Source organism: Neofelis nebulosa, chromosome 1 (genome assembly GCF_028018385.1).
Source record: "Neofelis nebulosa isolate mNeoNeb1 chromosome 1, mNeoNeb1.pri, whole genome shotgun sequence".
In the NCBI taxonomy this organism is placed as follows: Eukaryota; Metazoa; Chordata; class Mammalia; order Carnivora; family Felidae; genus Neofelis; species Neofelis nebulosa.
Window position 1 is genome coordinate 220,872,441 of NC_080782.1, and position 22,445 is coordinate 220,894,885.

A 22,445-nucleotide genomic window follows, 5' to 3' on the forward strand; every position below is an offset into this window, starting at 1 on the left:
GATGCAATTGACATATAATACTGTATAATTGAAGCTATACAACATAATGGTTTGATATGTGTGTATATTAAGAAATGATTACCAGAGTAAGTTTAGTTAACTTCCATCACTCAAGTTTTTCTCTTAACTATGATTTGTTAATGTTTTTTTCTTATTATAAAAAGTATAAAAAATAAAGGCAAACCAAAAGAAAAGCATGTTCATCTTTAAAAATCTAGGAAATATAAAGAAAAAATAAAATCACCTTTTAACCTTCCATTAAGAAACACATATTGTTACCATTTTACTGTAATTTCTTCCCAGCTTTTTACTTTCCATACCAATCATCCCTAGTTCCTTCAGTAGCACCTCATTTAAAAGGGTTTCTAGATGTTTCATTACTCTATCATCTCTTTCACACATTCTAGTTGGTCCTTCATAATATACAGCAACTCAACGTGAAGGTACAGTTTGTCTACAGCTAAATAAAAGGGGACTTTTCTTGTGCTCTCGAGAATCACTGCAGTCAAATTAAAAGATCGGAGCCTTTGCAATATTGTAGACTGCAGTTTAAGTCTTGATTCCATTGACTTATGGCCTCTGTGTTTCAGATTCTCGGTCTACAAATGGGGATAATCATACTCCTTTGAAAGGTTCTCGGAAGACATAAAATAATATATATAAAGTGCTTGTTACATGATATGTGGAAATATTATATGTTATAATGATAGCTAATATTTATCGAGCCAAGTACTGCTGAATGCTCTATAAGTACAATTATTCTCCCTGTTTACAGACAAGGACACTGAGGCCCAGAAAGTTTAGGCAATCTAGCCCAGCTCACACATCTTGGGAGGTGACAATCTGAATTCCAAAACTATGTTTTTCACCACTACACTATGTTGTACAGCAACTAACATTATAACTGCTTTACTTTCCTCAATGCATCCTAGTATTACAGTAACTTTTTGGAAGTCATGTAATTTTTGCTGATTTATTTTAAGTTTGCAATTTATTAAAGCAATTCCTAAATGGAAGCAACCAATATATCTTTCAATATGTTGGAAGAGTAATAGAATAGACAAACATTAGTATGTCCATGTAATATGTTACTATTCATCAATAAAAAAGAATGAGTTATCTGGGGCACCTGGGTGGCTTAGTTGGTTAAACGTCCAACTTTGGCTTGATCTTGATCTTATGGTTCATGGGTTCAAGCCCCGAGTTGGGCTCTGTGCTGACAGTGTGGAGCCTGCTTGAGATTCTCTCTCTCCCACTCTCTCTGCTCCTCCTCCACTCTCTCTCTCTCTCAAAATAAATAAATAAACGTTAAAAAAAAGAGCTATCAAGCCATGCAATGACATGAAAAAATATTAAACACATATTGTTAAGTGAAAGAAGTCAGTCTGAAAAGGCTACATTCTGCATGATTCCGTTTATACTACATTCTAAAAGAGGCTTAACACATTGAGATGGGAAACAGATCGTGGTTGCCAGAGGCTCAGGAAGTAGGAAGGGTTGAAAAGGTGAAACACAGAGGATTTTTTAGGTGGTGAAACTATTCTATACAATGTTGCAGTCGTGGATACATGACACTATGCTTTTGTAAAAACCCATAGACCTTTACAGCACAAAGAGTGAACCTTAATGTATGCAAATTAAAAAATTATTTAGGAGGTCAGAATACCCTAGGGAATGTGACAAAATCAACTTACTATATTATAAATGTATGAATCAACCTCACTGAAAGGGGTGAGTATAAAACGTGCTGATCTAAGTAACTTTCATCTGTAAGACTAAAGGCAAAATAAATGATATATAAATACTGTAGTCTAGGTAATAAAGTTTTTTCCCAATGGAGTATAGGTTAACAATTCTGAAAGTACTATACTTGTATGCTGGAATTGAACAGTTAAATAAATAGATGGCAGGTGTGGGAGCCAGATTTCTCCCTATTGGGGTAAGATATTATAAATAAGCAAGGTAAGAAGGCTAGAATAATCCATGTGGTAGTGGATTAGAGTTGGACACATCAGTATGAACTCCTGTTTACTTAATGGAGATACAGATGGTTACAAAGAGAAATATTTATATGTGTGTGTGTGTGCATATATATCCTGATTAGTACATACACATATATTTCCTTGATCCATCTTCTTGAGAGGGCCTAGAAGCAACAATCCCTGTCCCCTCATAGCAACAAGCACACTTAGGGTCTTGATCTTGGTTCTTGGTTTCTAATACCATTCTTCATTTCCTTGGAGAGATGGCTGATTTGAGCACTGGGACAAGAAATATACAAGATGAACCTGGGGCATCTTGTAGCTCCAGCAAGTAAGAAATGTTAAAAGAAAAAAATCTACAATGGTGGGGTATGTCAAAGGGTCATCAGGGCCAATGAAAGAATTCCTAATGATGAAAGGTAGAACAATCTGAATAACAAAATAAATAACACAGTGCTGAATCATAACCTAAAATACAAAATGAGTATCCATGAGTACATGCTGATGTAAATAAGTGATTGGATAAATCAATAAATTGGGGAGAATAGACAAATCTCTCATGTAGAATTCTACATAATTTATGTAGGTGCTCAACACACAAGGAGTTGGTGCATAAACTCCCTGCTCCCCCAAATGTATGCTGCTCATGGTAACTTTCTTCCAAAGAGTGCAGTATGTATGGAAAGGGTAGGGGAAGAAACCTTACAGTGGAGAAATCTAACAAATACTACCTCAGCCATGTGATCAAAATTAATATCAACAGAAATAAGTCAATCATAAGTATCCTTGATATAATGTGATGAGAGTAGCACTTTACTGTTCTGATCTTCCTCCAAACTCATAATCTCATCAGACAAATCCCAACTGAGGAACATTCTACAAAGCAGCTGACTTCTCCAAAATGTCAAGGTCATCAAAACCAAGGAAAGTCTGAGAAACTGGCGCAATCAAGAGAAGGAGCCCTAGGAGTCATGACAACCAAATGTAACGTGGTATCCTGGATGGATTCTGGAAGGGAAAAAGAATACGAGGTAAAAACTAAGGAAATCTGAAGAAATCATGGGCTTTAGTTAATAATAATGTATTAGAATTGGTTCATTAATTTTGACAAATGAACCATATTAATATGCCAATAATAGAGGAAACTGGTGTAGAGTATATGGGAATCTCTCTACTATCTTCATAATTTTTTCTGTTAGTCTAAAACTATTCTAAAATAAAAGTCTATTTTAAAAATTCTGGGTGTTCCGGAAGATGGCGGCGTAGGAGGACGCTGGGCTCACCGCGCGTCCTGCTGATCACACTTAGATTCCACCTACACCTGCATAAAGAACCCAGAAAACCGCCAGACAATTAGCAGAACGGAGTCTCCGGAGCCAAGCGCAGACGAGAGGCCCACGGAAGAGGGTAGGAAGGGCGGCGAGGCGGTGCGCGCTCCACGGACTGGCGGGAGGGAGCCGGGGCGGAGGGGCGGCTCGCCGGCCAAGCAGAGCCCCCGAGTCGGGCTGGCAAAAGCGGAGGGGCCGGACGGACTGTGTTCCGACAGCAAGCGCGACTTAGCGTCTGGGAGGTCATAAGTTAACAGCTCTGCTCAGAAAGCGGGAAGGCTGGAGGACAAAGGGAGGGAGAGCTGCTGAGCCCCCGGACGGACGGCAGAGCTCAGCTTGGCGGGGAACAAAGGCGCTCGCCAGCGCCATCTCCCCCGCCCATCCCCCAGCCAAAATCCCAAAGAGAACCAGTTCCCGCCAGGGAACTTGCTCACTCCGCGCAAACACCCACCTCTGTGCTTCTGCGGAGCCAAACCTCTGGCAGCGGATCTGACTCCCTCCCGCTGCCACAGGGCCCCTCCTGAAGTGGATCACCTAAGGAGAAGCGAGCTAAGCCTGCCCCTCCCGCCCCCGTGCACCTTGCCTACCCACCCCAGCTAATACGCCAGATCCCCAGCACCACAAGCCTGGCAGGGTGCAAGTAGCCCAGACGGGCCACACCACCCCACAGTGAATCCCGCCCCTAGGAGAGGGGAAGAGAAGGCACACACCAGTCTGACTGTGGCCCCAGCGGTGGGCTGGGGGCAGACCTCAGGTCGGACTGCGGCCCCGCCCACCAACTCCAGTTATACACCACAGCACAGGGGAAGTGCCCTGCAGGTCCTCACCACTCCAGGGACTATCCAAAATGACCAAACGGAAGAATTCCCCTCAGAAGAATCTCCAGGAAATAACAACAGCTAATGAACTGCTCAAAAAGGATTTAAATAATATAACAGAAAGTGAATTTAGAATAATAGTCATAAAATTAATCGCTGGGCTTGAAAACAGTATACAGGACAGCAGAGAATCTCTTGCTACAGAGATCAAGGGACTAAGGAACAGTCACGAGGAGCTGAAAAACGCTTTAAACGAAATGCAAAACAAAATGGAAACCACGACGGCTCGGATTGAAGAGGCAGAGGAGAGAATAGGTGAACTAGAAGATAAAGTTATGGAGAAAGAGGAAGCTGAAAGAAAGAGAGATAAAAAAATCCAGGAGTATGAGGGGAAAATTAGAGAACTAAGTGATACACTAAAAAGAAATAATATACGCATAATTGGTATTCCAGAGGAGGAAGAGAGAGGGAAAGGTGCTGAAGGGGTACTTGAAGAAATTATAGCTGAGAACTTCCCTGAACTGGGGAAGGAAAAAGGCATTGAAATCCAAGAGGCACAGAGAACTCCCTTCAGACGTAACTTGAATCGATCTTCTGCACGACATATCATAGTGAAACTGGCAAAATACAAGGATAAAGAGAAAATTCTGAAAGCAGCAAGGGATAAACGTGCCCTCACATATAAAGGGAGACCTATAAGACTCGTGACTGATCTCTCCTTTGAAACTTGGCAGGCCAGAAAGGCTTGGCACGATATCTTCAGTGTGCTAAACAGAAAAAATATGCAGCCGAGAATCCTTTATCCAGCAAGTCTGTCATTTAGAATAGAAGGAGAGATAAAGGTCTTCCCAAACAAACAAAAACTGAAGGAATTTGTCACCATGAAACCAGCCCTACAAGAGATCCTAAGGGGGATCCTGTGAGACAAAGTACCAGAGACATCACTACAAGCATAAAACATACAGACATCACAATGACTCTAAACCCGTATCTTTCTATAATAACACTGAATGTAAATGGATTAAATGCGCCAACCAAAAGACATAGGGTATCAGAATGGATAAAAAAACAAGACCCATCTATTTGCTGTCTACAAGAGACTCATTTGAGATCTGAGGACACCTTTAGATTGAGAGTGAGGGGATGGAGAACTATTTATCATGCTACTGGAAGCCAAAAGAAAGCTGGAGTAGCCATACTTATATCAGACAAACTAGACTTTAAATTAAAGGCTGTAACAAGAGATGAAGAAGGGCATTATATAATAATTACAGGGTCTATCCATCAGGAAGAGCTAACAATTATAAATGTCTATGCGCCAAATACCGGAGCCCCCAGATATATAAAACAGTTACTCATAAACATAAGCAACCTTATTGATAAGAATGTGGTCATTGCAGGGGACTTTAACACCCCACTTACAGAAATGGACAGATCATCTAGACACACGGTCAATAAAGAAACAAGGGCCCTGAATGATACATTGGATCAGATGGACTTGACAGATATATTTAGAACTCTGCATCCCAAAGCAACAGAATATACTTTCTTCTCAAGTGCACATGGAACATTCTCCAAGATAGATCATATACTGGGTCACAAAACAGCCCTTCATAAGTTTACAAGAATTGAAATTATACCATGCATACTTTCAGACCACAATGCTATGAAGCTTGAAATCAACCACAGGAAAAAGTCTGGAAAACCTCCAAAAGCATGGAGGTTAAAGAACACCCTACTAACGAATGAGTGGGTCAACCAGGAAATTAGAGAAGAAATTAAAAAATATATGGAAACAAACGAAAATGAAAATACAACAATCCAAACTCTTTGGGACGCAGCGAAGGCAGTCCTGAGAGGAAAATACATTGCAATCCAGGCCTATCTCAAGAAACAAGAAAAATCCCAAATACAAAATCTAACAGCACACCTAAAGGAAATAGAAGCAGAACAGCAAAGGCAGCCTAAACCCAGCAGAAGAAGAGAAATCATAAAGATCAGAGCAGAAATAAACAATATAGAATCTAAAAAAACTGTAGAGCAGATCAACGAAACCAAGAGTTGGTTTTTTGAAAAAATAAACAAAATTGACAAACCTCTAGCCAGGCTTCTCAAAAAGAAAAGGGAGATGACCCAAATAGATAAAATCATGAATGAAAATGGAATTATTACAACCAATCCCTCAGAGATACAAACAATTATCAGGGAATACTATGAAAAATTATATGCCAACAAACTGGACAACCTGGAAGAAATGGACAAATTCCTAAACACCCACACTCTTCCAAAACTCAATCAGGAGGAAATAGAAAGCTTGAACAGACCCATAACCAGTGAAGAAATTGAATCGGTTATCAAAAATCTCCCAACAAATAAGAGTCCAGGACCAGATGGCTTCCCAGGGGAGTTCTACCAGACGTTTAAAGCAGAGATAATACCTATCCTTCTCAAGCTATTCCAAGAAATAGAAAGGGAAGGAAAACTTCCAGACTCATTCTATGAAGCCAGTATTACTTTGATTCCTAAACCAGACAGAGACCCAGTAAAAAAAGAGAACTACAGGCCAATATCCCTGATGAATATGGATGCAAAAATTCTCAATAAGATACTAGCAAATCGAATTCAACAGCATATAAAAAGAATTATTCACCATGATCAAGTGGGATTCATTCCTGGGATGCAGGGCTGGTTCAACATTCGCAAATCGATCAACGTGATACATCACATTAACAAAAAAAAAGAGAAGAACCATATGATCCTGTCAATCGATGCAGAAAAGGCCTTTGACAAAATCCAGCACCCTTTCTTAATAAAAACCCTTGAGAAAGTCGGGATAGAAGGAACATACTTAAAGATCATAAAAGCCATTTATGAAAAGCCCACAGCTAACATCATCCTCAATGGGGAAAAACTGAGAGCTTTTTCCCTGAGATCAGGAACACGACAGGGATGCCCACTCTCACCGCTGTTGTTTAATATAGTGCTGGAAGTTCTAGCATCAGCAATCAGACAACAAAAGGAAATCAAAGGCATCCAAATTGGCAAAGATGAAGTCAAGCTTTCGCTTTTTGCAGATGACATGATATTATACATGGAAAATCCGATAGACTCCACCAAAAGTCTGCTAGAACTGATACATGAATTCAGCAAAGTTGCAGGATACAAAATCAATGTACAGAAATCAGTTGCATTCTTATACACTAACAATGAAGCAACAGAAAGACAAATAAAGAAACTGATCCCATTCACAATTGCACCAAGAAGCATAAAATATCTAGGAATAAATCTAACCAAAGATGTAAAAGATCTGTATGCTGAAAACTATAGAAAGCTTATGCAGGTAATTGAAGAAGATATAAAGAAATGGAAAGACATTCCCTGCTCATGGATTGGAAGAATAAATATTGTCAAAATGTCAATACTACCCAAAGCTATCTACACATTCAATGCAATCCCAATCAAAATTGCACCAGCATTCTTCTTGAAACTAGAACAAGCAATCCTAAAATTCATATGGAACCACAAAAGGCCCCGAATAGCCAAAGTAATTTTGAAGAAGAAGACCAAAGCAGGAGGCATCACAATCCCAGACTTTAGCCTCTACTACAAAGCTGTCATCATCAAGACAGCATGGTATTGGCATAAAAACAGACACATAGACCAATGGAATCGAATAGAAACCCCAGAACTAGACCCACAAACGTATGGCCAACTCATCTTTGACAAAGCAGGAAAGAACATCCAATGGAGAAAAGACAGTCTCTTTAACAAATGGTGCTGGGAGAACTGGACAGCAACATGCAGAAGGTTGAAACTAGACCACTTTCTCACACCATTCACAAAAATAAACTCAAAATGGATAAAGGACCTGAATGTGAGACAGGAAACCATCAAAACCTTAGAGGAGAAAGCAGGAAAAGACCTCTCTGACCTCAGCCGTAGCAATCTCTTACTCGGCACATCCCCAAAGGCAAGGGAATTAAAAGCAAAAGTGAATTACTGGGACCTTATGAAGATAAAAAGCTTCTGCACAGCAAAGGAAACAACCAACAAAACTAAAAGGCAACCAACGGAATGGGAAAAGATATTTGCAAATGACACATCGGACAAAGGGCTAGTATCCAAAATCTATAAAGAGCTCATCAAACTCCACACCCGAAAAACAAATAACCCAGTGAAGAAATGGGCAGAAAACATGAATAGACACTTCTCTAAAGAAGACATCCGGATGGCCAACAGGCACATGAAAAGATGTTCAACGTCGCTCCTCATCAGGGAAATACAAATCAAAACCACACTCAGATACCACCTCACGCCAGTCAGAGTGGCCAAAATGAAGAAATCAGGAGACTATAGATGCTGGAGAGGATGTGGAGAGACGGGAACCCTCTTGCACTGTTGGTGGGAATGCAAATTGGTGCAGCCGCTCTGGAAAGCAGTGTGGAGGTTCCTCAGAAAATTAAAAATAGACCTACCCTATGACCCAGCAATAGCACTGCTAGGAATTTATCCAAGGGATACAGGAGTACTGATGCATAGGAGCACTTGTACCCCAATGTTTATAGCAGCACTCTCAACAATAGCCAAATTATGGAAAGAGCCTAAATGTCCATCAACTGATGAATGGATAAAGAAATTGTGGTTTATATACACAATGGAATACTACGTGGCAATGAGAAAAAATGAAATATGGCCTTTTGTAGCAACGTGGATGGAACTGGAGAGTGTGATGCTAAGTGAAATAAGCCATACAGAGAAAGACAGATACCATATGGTTTCACTCTTATGTGGATCCTGAGAAACGTAACAGAAACCCATGGGGGAGGGGAAGGGAAAAAAAAAAAAAAAAAAGAGGTTAGAGTGGGAGAGAGCCAAAGCATAAGAGACTGTTAAAAACTGAGAACAAACTGAGGGTTGATGGGGGGTGGGAGGGAGGGCAGGGTGGGTGATGGGTATTGAGGAGGGCACCTTTTGGGATGAGCACTGGGTGTTGTATGGAAACCAATTTGACAGTAAATTTCATATATTAAAAAATAAATAAATAAATAAATAAATAAAAACAAACAAAAAAATAAATAAATAAATAAATAAAAATTCTGATGTTTTTCAGGCAAACTACCATTAAACCATGTTAAATTGCTCAACGATGTTTACAATATTATAATTTATATAATTGTTGCTCGGGGAAGAACAAAGTAGGATATTAATATCATAATCCCTTGCTATACAACTGTTAGTTTTTATAGTAGTTTCTATTCTCTTTCTTCTCTTAATCTCTTACAATAATTCTTCATTTATTTTTCCAAAAGTTCCAACTTATCAGGAAGTTTTCATGCCCCTTTTTTTTCTGGAAGCCTTGCCTCCTAGAGTCCTCTGGGTCCAGTGAGGATGATTTTGTGAGAGGCTAATTTACTGTTGTGCAGGCATATAGTCTTCTGGTGATATAACCTGATTTGAGGATAGAATTTAAGGTAGTTGGAAGAAGGAATGAATTGCATACACTGTAAATGTTCTTTTCTGTTTTTCTCTGCTAGTGTTTGCTGAATAAAGTCAATACAGTTCCAATCCAAAGCAAAGATATGTGATGTTTCAGTTAGCCCCAATAGCTTTAGTGCCTTTAAGAATCTTCTGGGATGCAGCAGCCATCATTCAACAAATCAATGCAGCTGGGGTATGGTCAATTAACCAAATACAAATCCACCTAATTATACCTTTACCCACATTGCTTCGGTTGACACGCAAGGCATCCATAAAGATTGTGCCAAATTCATGAACTTCAAATACAATATTTTAAAAAAGTCTTCTACGTTTAACATTCTTAAACAACAACCAAAATAAATAAATAAATAAAAGTTTGAGGACAAAAGAACTTTGTTTTGCATGGAATAACACATGTTTAAATTTGTCCTCATGAATGTTGGCCATGTCTTTTTAATTTCATATAACCACTACATACCACATAGTAAAGGTTCAGCATTTTTGTTGAAGTTGGTTGACTTTCCTCACATCTTAATGTGAAGATCAGTTTTACATTCATTTTAACTTTTGTTTTCTCTGAGATCTAAATATTTATTTTGGCTAGATTGAGGGAGATTTCCCAGAAAACTTTCCTTTTTGGCTGCTAGAAAGTTAGTTCCCTTCCTGTCTCTAACTGTGGACACAATTCAGAAAAGATTAACTATAATCTCCATGCTGCTGGTTTGTTTTTCATTTCCTTGCATTTCAAATCCTGTTCATTTTCGTGTGTTAGCCTGTCACACGATACGCAGATGCCTGATAAATGTTTACTGATTTGATTTAGAAAAACACCTTGTGAGAGCTAAACACTATAGTTCAATTGGCAAAATTGGCCTCAGATCACCTTAATCTTGTCTCTCTGAATGTTTATCGCAATCCAAAAAGTACTGTATGACCCTGTGTGCAAATGAGTCACTGTATCCCCTGCAAAAGCAGAGATAAATATTGAAGTGCCAGGAAATGAAGAATTGAACCCACCTCAAAACCACCAAATTCCCAGACCATTTATATTCCCTTAGTATAATGACATCATCATTCTTTCCCATTTTTCCATTTACTTTCAAATTCATCCGTCCTCGTGTTATCTGATTTCGACCCCAACCAGAAGATTTTTCCCATTAAAGACATAAGGATGAGTTTCCTGCTAAGTGTTTGAATAAAAGCAATGAGGTTAAAGGAGGTATCTTGGCACTCATCAGGACAGAACAGTGGCTTCTTTGTCTTTTCAGATTCTCTGGTGCTTGGCCCTTGCCTCTTCTTGGATAACTTGTTGCTCTTTGACATGCTGGGCTTCGGCCAGGTCTGGTCCTCCAACCAACCCACAAGTTATTCCCTTCAGGCTGCCCCAAGCCAGCAGTGAGCACAGTGACTCTCTGTCCTCAGCAATCAGGCTTCCAGAGACTGGCCTGCCCATTTTGTGAATCTAACACCTGATATAAAATTTCTAATTACAGACACCAATTTCTCCCTCCTAGGAGATCTGAAAATGCAAGCTCCACTCTTTGTTAGGACCTTTTATTTTCATTGGAAAGCCCCTGCCAAACGTTGGCCACATTTCACTCTGTCTGATCCATGCTTTTTTATCTCTTCTCAACCAGACAAACGCATAATGCTTCATTTGCTGGATGACCAGGCAATCCATTTCCAAGATCGACTTGTACACAATGCTCCTGTTGGGCCAATGTGCTGTGCACAGCGCTCCAAAGGTATTTCTTGGGCTCTGGCGGGACTACTGTGTGGTTCCTCAACAAAGGCCTTACAATTTCTGAGTGAATTTAGATCATTCAGTTTTAGCTGCATCGGTGGTTCTTCCCTGAGTCTTTAGACACCAGTCCTGCTGTGGGTGTAATGCTGGATTTAGAGGTGAAATGGTGGAATTGTGGAACATAAACATTTGACAAGTGACCATTCTGACAGAGGCATATTTAAATCTTTTGCAAAATTATGTCTTTTTGGTTTGCTTGCATCCTAAGATATTGGTCAGTCAACTTTACAGCCACAGTCCTACTGGAGAGCCTGGCCCCTGTCGGTGCCTCAAGCACAGTGAGATGGGGAGAAGTCCAGGGATTATAAAGCTCCAACTAACTAATCCTCTTTCTTATTCCAAGTAATACTTGATATTCACACGGTTTCTGTTGGGTACGCATGCATCCCAGGGACCTGGGTAGTACTCACAATGGCCCCAGGCAGTAGGGAAAAAGAGACTGCTGAGGTCTGACACTGCCCTGGGCTGTGGGTACAAGACAAAGGGTCAAGGTCAGAAGGGATCAGAGAGAGATGAGGAATCCTGGACTAGTCTGCAGGGAAGAGAGAGATAGTGCACAGGCCTCTGTCAGGGACAGTTGGCAAACATTTGGCTAGACTGTCTCCTTCTCGCATTTCTTTCAGGAAATAATACAGTAGTGGAAAACTGAAGAGGGTTAGATTAAAAAAAAAAAATCTTGTGTCAACTCTGGGCCCAGGCCTTCCTGTTCATTCATTCATTCAGTGATATTTTTTGTTTTAATTAATTAACTTATTTATTTATTTATTTATTTATTTATTTTTGAAAGAGAGCGCTAGAGACAGCGCATGTGCAAGTGGGGGAGGGGCAGAGAGAGAAGGGGAAAGAGGACCCTAAGCGGGCTTCACGCACACAGCGGAAAGCCCAGTGTGGGGCTTGGACCCACGAACGGTGAGATCATGACCCAAGTTGAAGGCAGACACTTAACTGACTGAGCCACCCAGGTGCCCCCATTCAGTGATTTATTGAGCAGTGATAGTAAGTACTGTTCCAGATTCTTACAACACAGCAGAGGATGAACCAAATAAGTTCCCTGCCCTTTTAGAGCTCACCTTCTAAATGGGGATGGAAGATAATTAATGAGCAAACATGCCAGATAATTTTAGTTTATGATAAATATTATGAAGGAGTGGGGGCCATTTTACATAGAGTGGCCAGTGAAGGCCTCTCTGAGGAAGGTGATATTTTAGGTAAGAGCTAAAGGATAAAAAGGGGGACCTCACCATGCAGCAATCTAGGGAAGATAGTTCCAAGCAGAATGAACAGCAAGTACAAAGGGGCTGTTTCCTAACACCTGGAATTATATGAGGCCCTGAGGAGGCTGGAGCATAGTGAGTGAAGCAGTGGGTTCGATGAGCTGAGCGTGTCACACAGAGGCCTCATCATGTGTCCCGTAGAGCTCTTGCAGGTCATGCAGGGAGTTAGTATTTTAGTTTTGTTACAATGGGAGTGTAGAGGGCAGTCATTAGGTTGCTTTAAGGTGAGTGTCACAAGATTCCAACAACCTAGGAGTCATTTGATCTTCAAGGTCACAGAGACAAATCAGATTTTGAGTAACTGTGTTAAACATTTCAATCATGTTGTCTATCAGGATTACAGCCCCTACGAAGGGAAGCTTCTCTTCTAACAGATCTGCTTAAGATATATCAAGTAGAACAAAGGTACATCCAACAAAGTCATGAACTGCCCCTGCTCCCAATATCTAATAGTATCAGTGACCTAAGGTTGGGCCACACTCATTTGTCATCTTTTTTTTTTTTTGAGAGACAGAGGGCACAAGTGAGCAAGAGGCAGAGAGAGAGGGAGAGAGAGAATCCCACGAGGAGCAGAGAGAGGGAGAGAGAGAAGTGGGGCTCATGTTCACCCAAAGTGGGGCTTGTGTTCACCTGATGTAGGACATGAACTCGTGAACCATAAGATCATGACCTGAGTGGAAGTCAGATGCTTAAGTGACTGAGACAGCCAGGTGCCCTTTATCAAATATTTATGAAGTGACTGTTATGTGCCAGGGATATAATGGTGAGCAAAACAGACACCTTCCTTGCTACCCTCAAGCTTACACTCTACCTAGAAAGACTGACAATTAAATAGGCAAACATAAGTTATTTTGCTAAGATAGGGAAAGTGCAGTGCTATGGGAGCATATAACAGCATAGTCAAGTAACCTGATCAAGGAAGACTTCCTGGAAGAAGTGATGTTTAAGCTGAGAGCTGAAGACTAAGTAAGAGAAGTCCAGTTCTAGAAGAGGAAGAGCTTTCCTAATGAAGAAACAGCATATAACCAGAGGTGAGAGAAAACATAGCATATTTTAAGCAACTTAAATAATTTCAGTATGATGGGAGGTAGAGTACAAGATTGAGAAGTAAGAAATGAGGCTGGTGAGGTACCTAGGGACCAGGTCATGAGGCTACAACATGAAGTGTATTATAAGAATGTTAAGGGGCGCCTGGGTGGCTCAGTCGGTTAAGCGTCTGACTTCGGCTCAGGTCACGATCTCGCGGTCCGTGAGTTCGAGCCCCGCGTCAGGCTCTGTGCTGATGGCTCAGAGCCTGGAGCCTGTTTCATATTCTGTGTCTCCCTCTCTCTGACCCTCCCCTGTTCATGCTCTGTCTCTCTCTGTCTCAAAAATAAATAAACGTTAAAAAAAAAAAGAATGTTAAAATATCTGTACTTTATCGTGTAAGCAATGGGAATTCTCTGAAGTGTATGGAAAATGGATTGGGAGGGGAGGAAGACAGTGGTAGTAAAATCATCGTAGTAATTCAGGTGAGAAATGGTAGTCATTTGACCAATAGTAGTCGTAGAGATGGAGGAAAGTTGACTGATTACAGATACATTTATCCACAGCTTGAAAAGATAACCTGGCATCAACTCTCTTTGTGAAAAATTAAGGAGAGAGAGAATATGAAATTAACACAGAGAAAAGCCAAAGAGGCCATGATAAATTGTGTAAGCCAGATTTATAAGGCGGTAAGGATATGTAGACGCTGTGAGGAAAAGGAAAGGTATGCAGAGTACAGGGAAAGAAAAGGGTAGTGGGAAAGAAGAGTACATGTGGCCCATGAGAGAGGAAGGGGAGTGAGTGTCAGTCCCTAGCAGCCCAGTTCCTGACAGTTTTCCAGGTTCAATTCCCAAAAGGTTCAGTCAGCTTTATCCTGTGCTCTGTTCATAAATTCCCATGATCTCTGTCTCCCTTATTGCTGCATCGAAAGGATCCTACCCCTGCTCCATTACACAAGCTAGTTTGATTGAGTTTTATTTCTTGCAACTTAAGGAATTTGAATAAAACAGTAATGGTTATACAAGTGAATTCTTCAAGAAGTGAATTAATTAAAATGGAATGCAAATTAATGCAGTTATAATGAAAAATATAACTCCTGAGTGATCATAGATGTTCGGGTTTACGGATCAACTACTTTTCAATGTGGTTAGTCCAGCTACGATCCAAAAGTAGCTTCAAGAGCATAGATTCAGAACAAAAAGTTTTGAATGGCCTCATGTCTAATGGACCCGTTTCTCTCCCACTCAGTCTCTAGGGGGTGATGCTGAACGGCAAGAAACCACTTCTGAGGCAAGACAGCACAAACCCTGAGGTGGTTACTCTTGGAAGATGTGGCAAAAGAACCTGGAAGAGAAGCTACCTCCTGGTGAAGAGGTAAAGAGCCAGGGGGAAGTGAAGGGATGACGGAAACCCAGGTTGATCAATCATGTTGGACATCAGGAAGATGGGGTGGAATGGGACAAGGCTTCCAAGTGTGATGACCATTGGGAGATCAGTTTGGCTGGGTACAGTACAAGAAAATTAAGCAACCTATCATGTTTCAGGCCTTGTGTAGGAGCAAAACAAATGATGATCTGGCCCATGTTCTCAGGGACTTACAGTCTAGTGAGAAACACAGACATGTACACAGGTAACATAAGGTGGAAAGGGAGAAGACAGGTAAGCACAGGTGTTATGGGTTTACAAAGAGGTTCAAGATATAACAGCTGAGCTCAGACATAAAGGTCAAGTCATAGTTACACAGGAATGTGAGGAAGAGCAAAATTACAAGTGTATTTGAAGGAGCTGAAGTACCAGAAGCAGGCTGTATTACTAGAATGTAAAGAGAAAAGTAGGGAATAGCAGAAGAAAAGTCTGGAGGGTTAAAGGAAAGTCATATCATGAAAGACATTTTTATTTCCAAGACATAAAAAAAAAATGGTAAAAGTTGTTTCAACAAAAATGTTTTCCCAACTGCAAAAATGAGTACACTAATTATATCTTCCAATTATAAAAACAAAAACAAACCCCAACAAACTAGAAACATAAGGAAACTGACAAAACACCATTATAATATAGCCATTGGTAAGTAGATTTTTAAATTCCAAATATCAAATAAACACAAAATAACATTCTATGGAAAAATTTAATCAAGCTCAATTTAGTAGAAACATGTTAGGATATGGACACTACAAATGGTGAATATAGACCTTTCTTTTTGTGAGATAGAAACAAGCACCATATATTCTTTTCTATTTTGATGAAGCATCTACTAATATGGGTCATGTATTTAGCTACAAAGAAAATCTTAACAAGAGATCTTAGAGATTTTATAAATTTTTTCTGATTAGATTCAATTAAGCTAGAAATCAATAAAATTTGACTTGGTTTTGTAAGAGGTCACTGAGTGCTTTTTAAGCAAGAGAGCAACACAATCATGTAGCAAATGGGTTGGAGGGGAGTTGGGAGAGACAGGAGGAAGGAAACCAGGTAAAGAAATATTGCAACAGTCCCGGGAAGCAGTAATGTGGGTCTGAAACAAGATAGGAAGAGTGGGGAATGAAAAGGAGTAGACAACTTCAAATATATTTAGTAGATAAATAACAAGGGCTGACTAACTGAATTTAGATGAGAGGGAAGTGTGGGTAGGGGGATGGAGAAGAGTTAAATGATTAAATTAGGTGGTGATGTGGGGAAGGTAGTATCATCAATTTAGATGAAAAAGACATGAGAAGGAACAGGTCTGGAGAAATGGGGAGTTCATCTTTGAGCTTGATGAATTTGAGGAACATGGCCCAAAGTCCAGTTCAAGGATACAAAGAGAACTGTATACATTGCTATTCCCAGGATGATTATTCTTTTTTTGTAGAAATTCAGAAGCTCCTCTTCTATTTGGTGCCCAGAAGGGAATGAGAGTGGCTTATCAAGAGTACTTAGAACTTTCACCACCTACTTCTTACACCCAGGAACAATTAAGACAGGTTTAGGAGTATCTTAGATGGGACAGAATGAAATCTTGCCATTTGCAACAACATAGATAGAATTAGAAAGTATTACGCTAAGTAAGTCAGTCAGAGAAATACAAATATCATATGATTTCACTCATTTGTGGAATTTAAAATACAAAACAGATGAACATAAGGGAAGGGAAGCAAACATAATACAAAAACAAAGAGGGAGACAAACCATAAGAGACTCTTAAATACAGAGAACAAACTGAGGCCTGCTGGAGTGGTCGGGTGGGGGGTGGACTAAATGGGCAAGGGGCGTTAAGGAGGACACTTGCGATGAGCACTGGGTGTTATATGTAAGTGATGAATCACTAAATTCTATTCCTGAAATCATTATTAGACTATATCTTAACTAACTTGGATTTAAATTAAAAAAAAAAAAAGACAGGGCAAAAAATGTCCAATCCAATTGGGAAGATAATACTAAGGACTATATAGCCAGTGCCACAAATGTCCACTAAAGCAATTGTCCACTATTGGAAGAGGAGGCAGACTGTATGTGAAATAAGAATGGCCTTACTTTTAATAAGTCATGGGGAAACACCCCCCCCCCCCCCCACACACACACACCACATACACAAAGTCCTAGGAGACACAGAAGTCTTTAGGGTGCAGGATGGATCATCATAAATAATGGCTCACAGATAGGAATAAGCTGAGAGGTGGGAGGGAGCCGTGGAAGTCTCAGGACGCAGAGGAGCACGCTGGGGAGCAGAAGGGAGAGAGAGGGAACCCAAAGCATGGAAAGGAGTTGGAGCTCATCAGGGCAGACAAAGGGCGATGTGGCAAAGACTGTGTCAAGAAGCTAGTGTTACTTCATGGCTCTTGTGTAAATTAAAGCCATTAAAATTAATTTTGCCCTGTGAATTTTCCTGAGAATTTCTCTACACTTCTTTGGATAATTGATATCCAAGACCAATGAGGTTCAAGAGAAACTTTTATCTAACACGGACATAAAGATAAAGCCTTACTTTTTGTTTTCACATTTGAGGATTAAAGGATTTTGAGTACTTGAGGGGGCTTAGTAAGTGTTGATTACAATGATTTAGAAAATCCTTAGGGCGTCAAGTGGTGACGCAGCATAAGCCTTCTCAGAGAGTGTATTTAACACTTACAGGCCCAAAGTCACGTGGTACAGAGGGCATGGCCAGGGAAGAGACAGACCTGCTTGGCCAAGTGGTCTCAAGAAAATGATATGATCTGTTTCATCTGTGGTTTTCTAGACTGTAAGATAGGAATTGTAATTTCTTCACTTATTCACCAAGTGTTTTATGAGTGCCCACTATGTACCAACTACTGCTCTACCTGCCTTGTAATATTATTTTGAGAGTTAAATGAAATAATATAAATGAAAATACCTAGCATAGTGTCTAGAATCTATCAGGTTCTAATTATATTCACTCTTCTAACCAAGAGGATTTTTGGGGTATCTGAGTCATTATTGGGTCAGGCCAACAAAGGGCCAAGACACTCAGGGTGTTTGTTACAAATATCAGGGTGTTTTGTGGAGCAAAAGAATTGACTGAATTGTGAATCAAGAATGTGAAGACCTTTAATTTAATACATTTTTGAAGCAGTAGGATGGAGGGCAAAATGTTGCCTTCAGGGAAGTGAAGCAGGTCTAAGCCATGGTTATTCTAGGAAGCCTGTAGAGGGTGTGATGGAGCAGCAGGGGTGTTCCAAGTTAAGATCCATTGGAAATATGAATGTCCTCCTGGGTCTAGAACATTTAGAAAGAACTACAAGGTAGTTTGTTTCATCAACATGTTCAGAGTTAAGGTGCATGACAAAATAATTGTTCTGAGACATCTTTAACTGTAAACACTGCAGTGCACCCACTGAAGCCTAGAAAGTGAATTTGCAATTCAGGATAAATATTTTGAATTGACTGGATAAGGGCCTTGATAATGCAGACATTCGTGTTTTCCAGTGCTTCAAAGCTTCAAGTAATTCATTTGAAAAAAAGAAAGGAAGAAAGCTGACCCAAGCTGCAAAACATGTTTTCTCTCAGTATTACTTTTGCTTCTGAAGTGGGCTGGTTTCATTATCAAAGGGTGTGGCATTTTCCACTTGTCTTTTATAAACGGAACTTTAGCCCAGACCCTGAAGAGCCTAATGAGGTTGGTCAGAGGTCACAATGAGATGGAATATGCCTGACCAAAAGAGAAAATGGAAAGATCAAGGCCATTTGCAGGTGCCCCCTTAGTGCTCAGAAAGGCCATCACATTACTTATAACAATGTATGATTAACTGTAACTGCCCTTAAGGAGCTTCTAGTCTATTGGAAAAGATTGAGAGATAAATGGGCAGTTACACCCTTTGATACACCCTGTCCATGGAGTAGCAATCCTGAGAGGCAATGGCTCTATCTATTTGACATAGACTTCGTTATGGGTTTCTTGGGCCACTGAGCAGTCCTCATAATGGATAGACTTGTGGGGGAATGAGGGGTGGAGGAGATTTGGGAATGCAGTCAGTGTGGCCTTGCTTGCAAGCTTCAGTGTGGCAGTGGTGAGTTCCAGAGAACCATTTGTTGCTATTGAAGGATTTGGTCAGGTCACCCACAGCAAAACCTGTATCCCTCCACGGCAACTCAGACACTGACAAAATGGAATAATAAGAGAACAGTAATCCGTTGATCCCTCCAAGAAATGGAGAAATGGCCTCCTCATGAAGGCCCCTGCAGACCTGTAAGCAGCCATGAGGGGGCAGTCTCCAAAAACAGCATGCCCAGGAACTGAAAGAGCTGGGGGTATGGAAGGCCTGCAGTTCCCCTCCCTGAGCAATGCTGACCTTTGGGAGGAGGTTGTGCCATAAGAAAGGTCATCGGATAACAGAGTCTTTGCCATTCTCCTGGCCTGTGGAACTTGGGAACATAGATAGACTCTCAACTAACTGCATGGAAAACAGCCCTGGGACTCTCTTACACAAGGGTACCCCTTGGTAGATGATTCACACAAATGCCAAGCTTATAATTCATACGTTCATCAAGGGGAGTATGTTGGAGAGGAGGGCCAAACATACCATACAAAGGGAAAGCTTGATTTGTAGAAGATTACTCTGCAGCAATTGCCTCTATTAAGGAGGTAACAGAGCAGGGTGTTTAAAGAGCATGGACTTGAGAGCTAAATGCTAGGGTTTCAGGCTTGACCTGATTTCTTTTTCTCTGAGACTTTGAGCAAGTTTCCTCATCTCCTAAGTCTCTGCTTCTTCATCTGTTGAAGGGGATAATAAGGGGACCTATGTCACAGAGTTGTTAAGACTAATGTGAATAATCCAAGTCAATGCTGGCATATAATACATACTTGATAAATAGCATACGTATAAAGTATGACCTGACTTATAAAATGTGAATCATAACCTATTTGTCCAAACATAAGCAAGATTTCTACTTAATTGCTCATAGAGTAGTAACTGGTCATGGGGTGGTGATTGGAAAAGATGAACTGGGACACAAATCAAAAGCATATTCTGCGATATGCCCTTTTTTTCTAAGATGTTCAAAAATCCCTCACTGATCTAAAGTTTTTATGGAACATAGTTTGGAAACCATTGCGTTATTGGACCAAAAATAAAAGCTATATTTCCTAGGGGCACCTGGCTAACTCAGTCAGTGGAGCATGTGACTCTTGATCTCAGGGTTGTGGGTTCTGGCCCCATGATGGGTATGGAGAGTGCTTGAAAAATAAAATCTTAAACAACAACAACACTGTATGTCCTAAACTGATTATAGTGAGGTCAGGCGTACTTCCCACTTGTGCTAGAATAACCAGAGGCAACATTTAAAGTTGGGCCTGCTGAAGGCGTTCCTTTTAACGCTTGGTGTCTATGCCAACAAGTGTGATCTTGATTTTATTTGAAGGGTTTATGACCGACAGTGTCATGGGAAACAGTTAACAAGAGACCAGCTTCAAGGAAATAAAAATCTGTTATTTGGGGGGCACCTGGGTGGCTCAGTAGGCTAAGTGTCTGACTCTTAGTTTCAGCTCCAGCCATGATCTCCCAGTTTGTAGGTTTGAGCCCTACATTGGGCTCTGCACTGACAGTGTGGAGCCTGCTTGGGATTCTCTCTCTCCCTCTCTCTGTCTCTCCCTGTCCCTTGCTCACTCCCACTGTCTCTCTCAAAATAAATAAATAAACTTTAAAAATCCATTATTTGGAGCTACTGTGAATATACACAGAATCTTTTAAAACATGAATAATAGGACATTGGTGAGATAGTGAGTAAAAAATTTAAGTGCCTGTGTATTTCATATACTAATACAAATAATATTATTTTAAACAAAGGACATAAAAAGCAGGTGAGAAAACTTTGACTAAGAAATTAACCACCTCGAATTTGCCTAGTGTTCTAAGAACTGACCAGGGCTTTTGTTAAGTTGCTTAAGTCATTTAAACGTGTGATGTGAACTGTAATTTCTATTTATGTTAAGAAAAAGGCTCTGAAATGTAGATCATCATTCAAGGATGACTAGAGGTTAAATCTGAGATTCATTAATTTTTAAGGCTTGTGGTTTTCAGATATTACCTCTGGGTGGTGACATTGAGGGAAAGGCCTGGGGGAAAGTTATCCCTGGCTTCTGGGAGTTCTTTGTCTCACATCTACCCTCCCCTGGGGTCCCTTCTCCTCTCCATTCCTCAGCCTTAGTCTCCCCCATGTAGCAAAGGGTTAGGAGTTGAATTTCATGTATTTAATTACACATGCCTGGCAGGAAAAATGCCGTGGACAAGGCTGTGATCAAATGATAAGGCTACAAACAGCGACTAATTAAGAACGCCAAGCATATGTGAACAGTTTTGTTATTTCAGAATAGAGATTAATAAAGTTAATGTTTTAGGGGCACCTGGGTGGCTCAGTTGGTTAAGCTCCGACTTCGGCTCAGGTCATGATCTTGCAGTTCGTGGGTTCGAGCCCCACATCGGCTCAGAGCCTGGAGCCTGCTTCGGATTCTGTGTCTCCCTCTCTCTCTGCCCCTCCCCCACTTGTGTTCTGTCTTTCTCTATCAAAAATAAATAAATGTAAATTAAAAAATAAAAAATAAAATTAATGTTTTATATATTTAATAACACAAACTCTATATTATTATGCCAGTAGACAATCAGGCATAACTGGTATATGCAAATTTTACTTTCGTAGCTTAACTCTTCTCACTTTTGGTCCTCACAATAGTACCATCATGGCAAAGCAGGGTTGGGACAAAGAGAACCAAGGCCAGAAGTGGCTGATGGAGCAGAAGACTCGTGAAAACAGGCCCTGCATTCCTGGCATTTAAAGGTCTTGGTCTAAAGTGAGAGGAAAGAAGGATAAAATACTAAGGGTGAGGAAAGGGAAAGTTGTTCGTGTTGAGATAGGAAGGAACAGAATAGGGATGGAGAGGGATTTTAGAAGAAGGAAGGGGTTGTGGTCAAGTAGGTAGACCTGCTCTTTAGCAGAAAAGGGGCCTGGTAAATACTTGAGCAGGTTCCTTCAGATATCTTTGAGGCTAATTGAGATTTTTCGTTCTCATCTCCCACTTTCCCCTACTACCTCAAAACATTTGTGGTACCCCAACTTCCTTAAACAGGGAATCAAGTTTTTCATTCCACAATTGGAGACAATGCTTGATAAGCAAACCAGCTGGTCTCCCTAAAATGTTAATAGCTGATACTGGATCCTTTGCTATTTTGATGGAAAGAGGAAGTAAGAGAATGCGAAAGCCCTGGAATGAAAAGGCTTCCCAGAAAAGGAAAGGAAGCATATTAAAT

General features: G+C 40.5%; 1 long non-coding RNA gene across 2 annotated transcripts in view; it reads left to right on the forward strand.

The window, feature by feature from the left end:
* The first annotated feature begins 2,857 nt into the window (after positions 1-2,857).
* LOC131485694 (uncharacterized) overlaps positions 2,858-22,445 on the forward strand; it is a 36,309-nt gene continuing 16,721 nt past the window's right edge. For both annotated transcript variants that reach the window (XR_009248970.1, XR_009248971.1), the window contains exons 1-3: positions 2,858-3,013; positions 11,244-11,351; positions 14,959-15,084. This is a non-coding gene — a long non-coding RNA (uncharacterized LOC131485694). The remainder of the gene's footprint in view (positions 3,014-11,243; positions 11,352-14,958; positions 15,085-22,445) is intronic.